The sequence below is a fragment of the Lacerta agilis genome, chromosome 1, assembly GCF_009819535.1.
Source record: "Lacerta agilis isolate rLacAgi1 chromosome 1, rLacAgi1.pri, whole genome shotgun sequence".
In the NCBI taxonomy this organism is placed as follows: domain Eukaryota; kingdom Metazoa; phylum Chordata; class Lepidosauria; order Squamata; family Lacertidae; genus Lacerta; species Lacerta agilis.
This window is the reverse complement of record NC_046312.1, coordinates 111,904,637-111,913,054: the sequence shown is the minus strand read 5'-3', so window position 1 is coordinate 111,913,054 and position 8,418 is coordinate 111,904,637. Positions and strand designations below refer to the sequence as shown.

Below are 8,418 nucleotides of genomic sequence, written 5' to 3'. Positions count from 1 at the left end.
TCCCAGTCCTTGGTTTCTGCACTTCCAGTTTTGCGTGACTACCCTAAATCAATAGTGCAGGAAGCAGAGAAGCCCTAAGGGCGTGACAGCACCAGCTGTTTCCCCTGGGCTATGTCCTAGAACGTGCCAGGAGCAACTGGCAACATCCTGCATTCTCAAATGCTGGAATGTCCAAAGCCAGCATTTTGTGTGTGCCTAGTTCTGATGTAAGACCGGTACCATGAAGGCGAATGTTGCTGACTCTGATAAGTGAAATTGGAGAAGAACCTTCAGTATTCCAAGTACAGTCATACCTTGGAAGTCGAACAGAATCCCTTCCGGAAGTCTGTTCAACTTCCAAAACGTTCGACTTCCAAAGCGCGGCTTCTGGTTGCCTGCAGGAAGCTACTGCAGCCAATTGGAAGCCGCGGAAGCCCTGTCAGATGTTTGGCTTCCGAAAGAACTTCTGGTTTTCGATCGTTCAGGAGCCGAAACGTTCGACTCCCAAGGCATTCGGGAGCCAAGGTACGACTGTATGTGTCTGATATACTAGGCAAACCACCTTGAACACATAATGAGAAAATTATTTCAGATGCAGATGGCAGGTATAATGGTTGGCCAGCTCTGATTTACCTTCCCTCTAGAATGTGTGATGTAGTTGCCTTGCCAATGTCATCTGACAATCTTCCACCAAATGTAAGAGTGCCCCACAGTCTTCTCCTGCATGATGCACACTTTTTGATTATTACTGCTCTATAATTGTGTTATCCTCTAGATCTGTATAGTCTTATTAACTGTATATACAAGATACTGTTGCAGTGCAGGTAGTTTGGAAGTGTTTGCTTTGTCAAAATGCCTTCCACCAGAGCTGTTTAACTAAGTACAAAGGAGCAAAGGATGAGCATCAGGTTATCAATATTAAGCTTCCAGCTATTCTGCATCGATTCCCTTCACTCCCCACCCCACCCTTTTCTGGTGTACTGTTCAATCCTCTTCAAAATTTCCCTGGCTATGGAACTAGTACCTCCTGAGGTCTGCTCCTGATGTGGCATTTCTTCGTCCATGTATCTGTAGTCTGGTGGGCATTCCCCAGTACTGAAGTGCCAAATTACAGCACAGGAAATTCACAGCGTCTTAAACCCCAGCCTGTTGCTCTTCTCAAGATTGGTAGGTCAAGGCTTTCCAATTTGGTCGCTTTTATGGAGATTTATATTCACTTCATGTTTGCGGAGAGCAGGATTTTTGATGGGGAGGGGGCACAAAAAGTTGTTGAGATTTTTTTTGGCTGATGTCCTTTAAAAATGCACATTTCCTTTCAAATGTAAAGGCTTTTGTTTGGGGAGCAGGCTATTGTTGGGGAGCGGCAGAACCTCAGTTTGTGAAATGCTTCTATTGCTTTTTGAGGATTTTGGGGGGCAGCTGCCCCTCCCTTGGCTATGCCTATGTCACCCAGGGTTTGTATTTCCCTTTGGGAATGAGGCACAACTCAGATTGTGGTGTCTTTAGGATATATGGTTTATTTACATATATATATGTATGTATGTATGACCTGAGCCTGCGACGGAGGGGTTCACACCATTGACACTCCAAGAGGGTCTTGCTTCTACCATAGCTGCAGCCTTGGAATCCGAACAGACATCAGCCATAGTGATGTGACCCTCTCTCCAGCTCTCTGCCTTTAACAGCCTGCAACCTTTCCCCCTCTAGGTCACAAAACCTAAAACCCCTCCAACCCTTAAGCTCAACTTGAAACTCTGCCATAGTGCCATCGTCTTCTGAGTTGAAGGAGGGGCCCTACCATTTTGCAGTCTGGCACAAAGCCCCCCCCCCTTGGCTTTCCTAATGGCTCATCACCTTCCTTTTGTTCCCCTACTGGCCCATCAGGAAACCGGCCTGGTTTATATTTTAACATTTGCTGAATCCAGGGGGTCCAGTGTCTGGCCTCCAGAAACTCCTAACACAGGGGGGAGTCTGGCACTCACAAACTCCTAACGAACTCCAACGAGCTGTAAGAATTGCAGAAAGGGTAATTGGTGTTAGCTTGCCTTCAATAGAGACAATTTATGCTACCTGAGTTAGGAAGAGAGCAGAGAGAATTGTAGCAGATCCTTTACATCCTGGTCATCATCTGCTTGATTTACTTCCATCTGGACGTCGCTACAGGACTTCATATACAAAATCGGCCAGGCACAAGAATAGTTTTTTCCCTTGTGCCATTAAATTGTTAAATTCGTAGTTGTATAGCTTAAGGGGAGGTAAAATATGGGTGGGGTTTCTTTGCTTCTTTGAATTGTGAGAGGAACAGTGTCTGTATGTTTACATTGCAATGTAGCCGAAACAAATTCCAAGTATGTTGGAAAATGTACTTGGCCAATAATAAATTATTCCTATTCCTATTCCTATATTAGTTGGTTGCATCTCAAAATTTGAAGGGAGTGTGTTGTTTTGGTGATTTTGTATGGGTTGGAGAAATGGCAGTGGGCAGCTTCTCACTGGAACGCAGGCCCAAATTCCCTCCCCCCTCCCCGCAGCCACCTGCTTCCGCTGGCAAATATAAACATGTCCCTATGCTTGCATGTAGGTGTGCATGCAGATTTCACATTCATACGTGCGTCACGCAGTCTTCCGAAAAGGGTTCCCTCGACCGCTTCCCTTCTAAAGACTGAGCTGATTCGCGGAGGGGGGCGGAGAGAGAAGAGGCAGCCGCCCCCTCCAATCGAGCAGCGGGCGCCGCCGGGTCCTCTGCTGGCATTTCTCGGCGGCGCGTGCCGGGTCTCCGACGCGGTCAGCCTGAGGCGAAGTGAGAGGAAAGCGCGGGGAGCTGGACGGAGCGACGCGAGAGGGCGGGCGCCTGGGTGGGTGGGTTGGTTGCCCGCGCCGCTGCCACCGCCCTTCTGCTCTCCAGTCCGCGCCGCTGCCTCTTCCAAGCTGGGCGGGAGGATGACTTGGCACTGACTCCCGCTCCGGCTGGCTCTACGCGTCCGGGTCTTGGCACAGGCCAGCCTGCTCCGTGCGGAGAGGGGCGGGAGTCGTCGAGGCTGAGGGCGGGCGAGCGAGCAAGGCTGCACGGAGGAGGAGGAGGGGGACCCCCTCCAGCCGCCCGCAGCAGGAGCAGTTCCTTCTCGAGCGAGGAGTAAGAGCCGACGACGCCACACGCTTCCCTTGGCAGGAGGAGCGCGCCGCTCTCCATGCGCCCTCATCCATCTCCAAGCGCCCGCATCCTCCTGCTGCAGCGGCCCGAGCGCGCGCCTTTTGCGCCCAGCCCAGGTAAGGAGCTGCTCCCCTCCTCTCCTCCTCGTCCGGGTTGGCAGCGGGGAAACGCCAGGGGTTGCCTTTGTGCCCTGCTCCCTGAGGGGATTTCGCAGGCCGGGGGTGGCGGTGGGTCGTTGGAGAATGAGAAGGATAGAGCCTCCCCGCTCTTCTCCACACACGCCCCGCTGCCAGCCTCTTGGACAGACCCCGTTGCAGCCGGAGGGCCGCTAACGGACGCGTGCCACACGGGAGCGGCACGTCGCCGCCGCAGAGCCGGTGAGGAGCCCGGCGCCAAGTTGCCCGTGTCAGCTTCGCACCGCGGCATCACATGCTGCGAACGATGCGTTGGTGCGGGGGGGACAATGGCTGCGTGCGCCGGGACGAAACTGCGCGCAGGGCCGGAGAACTGGTCTCTCTCTGGCCGGCTCTCCGGGCGGTATAGATAATGCAGAGAGCTAGGCATGCAGGCACGCGCAGGCCTCTCTCTCTCTCTCTGCTTGCACCCACCCACCAACTCGGCCAGACAGGCATAGGAAGAGGAGCAGGTCTGTATTCGTGGGCACACTCTCCAATGACTTGCGTTGTGCGGGTGCGCGCACACGGGAAGAGATGCACATGCTTGCGTTCCGTCCGTCCCCCCCCCCCCCACCGCTCACGACCTTAAATGCCCATTGGGGAAGTCTGCATTTTCAAACTAGAGCACTCTGGAAAAGATGCTGCGTTGTTGTTTTATTTTAGAGGGGAGTTGTTGCCTTAACAGGGCATTTCTTCGCTGGCACACGAATGGATGATAATACTGATACAGAAGGGATTACTCCCCCCCCCCCATCCCTTTGCTTTGCAGTCAAGATGTGTGTTTCCTGCATAGCGGGAGCATTTTCTCTGCATTAACGATGTCATCAGAAAAGCTGGGCCTGGGATGAGATACCTCCCTCCTATCATGATAAAAGAAGCTGCGTGTGCATGCTTAAAAAGTTGTAATCCGATGCTGATACTGTGCTGTAATAAACCTCCAGATGAAGCTTAAACACCCAGAACTGGTGTGGGGGCATGGTGTTATATAACATAACTCGGTAGCAATGAAGTGAAACGGTTTTGAAAGCTCAGTTTGCTTATTTTTGCCTTGTAAGAGAAATTGGGAGATTCTCCTCACTGCAAAAGTACAATTTCACATCTGTGCTTAATTAATTGCTCCTGCATGTTGGAGAAGACGAGCTTTAAAATTTTGATATGGAAAAGTTGGCACGACAAACCATCACCTTTCTTTTTTCTCAGCTAGGTTTCTTAAGACGAATTGTGTTTTCATTTTAGTTTGCTCAAGATGCTGTGAAACATTTGTTTATCCTTGCTGTTATTTAAGGCTCTTTGGGAAAGACTGCTTTGACAGGCTCACCCTTTCTAATGCGCAATGTGGTAATCTTTAAGGCTTCCCATCTCTTTAATTTCATTTGACAATCAAATTGTTGTGAAGCTGCCTAACGCTGTGGGTGTTCCTGTTGACTAATAAAAAGCCTTTCACCACCAGGAAATAAAGCCAGAGTATCTCATTTGTATTTCTCGTAGTGAAACACATTTCCAAGGTCGAACACCAACCTGCAGTGTAACTTGAATTTAACAATCAGTCATCTGTCAGGAAATGTGCCTGAGCCTCTTTAGAAGGTTGTGCACTCATTCCTGTGTGAAAATAATTAAATAAATAGCTTCTCTTTCACATTATAATTTCTAATGTACTAACAATGAGTCACAAGTGCAAGAAACTGGTTAATTTGTCCACCAATAAAATTGTCAGTACTGGTAGCTGCTGAGTCCTGGTGGCACTAGCTTCTCACTATATGATTGATAGTTAGTTCATAATCTTGGGAACACTTAAATCTTAACTGGATGTCACTGGCTCAGAGATTTTAGCAGGGTCCCCCCCCCCCGCATAATCTCTTGGGACTGGAAACCATTCCCTTATGTAACAACCATCCTTCACTCGTATATCCATGCCTATCTTAATTTGATTGTAGTTTGTCCACATGATATGACCTTGTCTTTTAGAGGCTGCTGAGGAACTGCAAAGAAACAGGATAGGATAAAATGATGTAGCCTGAAGTTTGTTGTATTCAGTGATAGAAATTAGCCAGGTGCCAGGTGCATTTTACACCTAGCCATCGGCCACATGCAACCAACTGAAGATGCTTGGGCGCCAGGATGGCGCCTGACATCTCCACCATCTGGAGGTGCATCTCAACCATCTGGAGGTGCATGCTTGCGGATCATCAGATCTTGTCTGTTTTCACACACAAGCAACACATCCTCTATAATTCTATCTGTTATATTTTATCTGCACCATTGGAATGAATTTCAGGAACCAAAATGCTTTTTCTGTGCAGCCTGAGCAGGAGCGGTGAACAACGTTATAGTTTAATTGTTGTAGCTTCCACCCCACTGCCCTGTTCAAAGTTGTGAAGAATATTCTTACTTTATGAATGGTCTGTGTCCATGTTAAGGGGGAAATAAAGTAGGAATAGGCCAATATATATGTGTAGACTGTCCCTGGATCAAGGTTGTCATCAGAACTAGCTAGATGTTTAACTGATAATCAGTTAAAGTCAGTGCATCATTTGAAGAAGAAGAAGAAGACTCTTAGAGCTGTCTTGCCCCAAAATGGCAGCAAGACATTCCGTTTTAGCAACTGTAACCTTGGTTTAAGGAGCTGTTTGGCACCTCTTTTATGTATCTGAATTTCTAACACTGGTTGTATTTCAGGATAAATTGATGCGCTTCTTTCATTGTCATCTTGCATTGCCTAGTTGCCTGGATGTATAGCCCATTAATTCAATGTAAGTTAGAGCAAATGTTCATGTTTCCAATGCAGTTCCTTTTCAGTACACACACACACACACACACTTTCTCTCTCACAGACACTATGAGTTACCCACTTAAGTCACTAATTTGCCTCAATTCTATTTGAAGTTGGCTTCAGTTTGCAGTTTCCCAAGGTCTTACTCAAAGAAAGCTTCTTCTTCTTCTTTTTTAACCTTTTCTCCCCCCAACGGTGAAAAGTTTTGTTACTCCAAATGCTACCCTCTAAACAAGTAGCAGCCTTGACAAAAAAAGTATTGAATGACGGACGGACTGAAACGTAGCCCTGTGTAGGATTCAGTTGGGCAATCTAATATGAAGGACAACATTTATTAAGCTAAATTAACTGCAGGAGTGATCTTGAGGTGGAATGAACCTAAAATACAAATTAAAAATAAAATTGTTTTATTTTATTGGATGAATGGCTGCCATTTCAGAATTATGTATGGGCAATGTCCAACCCATGTGGAATAACTTATGAATTGTGTATATCCTTCCTTTTCACAGGAGAGCTAACGTGCTGGCTTGGATCCTGTTTTCTAAGCCGAGTTCAACTCAGAGAATGTGGCTTTCCCCTTTTCTGCTGCAGCCTCTTGTATGTACCCCAAAACGGCTTCTCCAGCATGGGGCCCATCAAGGCTTGCAGCAGAAAGGAAAGATCAGTGATTTTTAATTTTTTATTATTTTAACCTGGTGATAGTGCCTCCTACTTGCACAATGGTGCCTTTGAATTCCAGCTGTCGTGATTCAGACTTCCTGTTGTAAGATAGGAAGAATCATTTGCTAATGCACAACATAAGTTGCACAATATTTTGGGGTGTATTCTGTGATGCACTCTCGGGTGCTGGTGAGCTCTGTAAGGCTTGTTTATTCCTTTGTTTCATTGTATTTATAACCCACCTTTATATCCCTCCATGGAGCTTAAGGAGGCGTACATACATGGTTCCCTCCCCTCCTCAGTTAACCCTCACAACAACCCTGCGAGGTAGGTTAGGCTGAGAGGCAGTGACTGGCCAGAGGTCACCCAGGGAACTTAATGAACCAAGTGCGGCTTTGAACCTTTGTCTCCCAGGTGTTAGTCCAGCACTTGAACCCGGGCTGTCAACTTTCCCTTTTTTTGCAATGGGAAATAACGCTGGAATAAGGGAATTTCCCGCAAAAAAGGGAAAGTTGACAGCTATGACTTGAACCACTATGTGAACTAAGAATATAATGGTGTTATGGATTATAAGCTTTCTGCACAGAAGAAAAAAAATTGTAGCAGTGATCAGCTTTGTTTCTTTCTCTACCCATCCCTTTCTACCTTATTCTGAAAAGGCCCACAAACCCTGGCTCTCCTTCGTTTGTGCGGACTTCCTGTGAATGAGTGCTCAGGCTTATTTTCGAACTAGGGATATCCGTGGGAGAAGGAGGCCAAAATATAAATGCCTACCTTTTGGCGAGTAAGGACAGGATTAACTCCGGCTTGGCTTTGCCACGAAACATGGAAGACAAGAGCTTGGTAAACGAGTGGATAGCTCAGTTGGTTAGAGCATGGTGCTGATAACGCCAAGGTTGCAGGTTCGATCCCCATATGGGACAACTGCATTTTCCTGCATTGCAAGGGGTTGGGCTAGATCAGGCATCCCCAACCTTCAGCCCTCCAGACTACAATTCCCATCATCCCTGACCACTGGTCCTGTTAGCTAGGGATCATGGGAGTTGTAAGCCAAAACATCTGGAGGGCCGCAGGTTGGGGATTCCTGGACTAGATGATCCTCAGTTGGAACAAGAATGCATTCAGTTGAGGGGAATAAGCAGGAAAAAATTAAGATATTTGGAGAGAAGCAGAAGTACAGTACAGCCATAAAGAGCAGGAAATATTGAATTATTTTATGGATTCGACCATAACATTAATGCAATTGGATCAGTATTTTGAAGGCTTTCCTATTTAAACAGTAGCAAGCTCTTGTCTGAGCAATTTAGTTGACCTGATTCACATATAAGATTAAGCCAAACCACAGCTCAGTGTGAACAAGCAAACGTGGATTCCCAGAGAAGAGATGGTGGCTGCTTTGTTTTTCCTTGGCTGTTTTGCTGCTGTGATGCACTGTACTAAGTCATGGGGTGACTTAGCATGTTATCTGGAACTGGGCATGTGGCGTAGTTCTCTTCAGACAAATCACAAGCTGTAAATCATAGGACAGCAGCTCCTGGTTGTTCTGCAGAGAGATAAATCACAAGCCTGGATTCAGATGACATTCTATGCCACGTCATTACTTGGCTCCGTGTAGTGCAGTGGCAAAATGACTGGGGAGGAGGTAAATGGCCACAATCCGTTACATGTGAACAAGAGGATTA

The 8,418-nt window shown here is 47.1% G+C and overlaps 1 protein-coding gene across 7 annotated transcripts in view; it reads left to right on the top strand.

The window, feature by feature from the left end:
• The first annotated feature begins 2,862 nt into the window (after window positions 1–2,862).
• OSBPL6 (oxysterol binding protein like 6) overlaps window positions 2,863–8,418 on the top strand; it is a 93,192-nt gene continuing 87,636 nt past the window's right edge. For 3 of the 7 annotated variants that reach the window (XM_033167417.1, XM_033167400.1, XM_033167408.1), the window contains exon 1: window positions 2,864–3,246. The gene's annotated coding sequence lies outside the window, so the exon portion shown is untranslated. Of the gene's footprint in view, window positions 3,247–8,418 lie in introns of all 7 variants that reach the window. The other 4 variants (XM_033167392.1, XM_033167384.1, XM_033167436.1 and 1 more) reach the window with 2 other exon arrangements.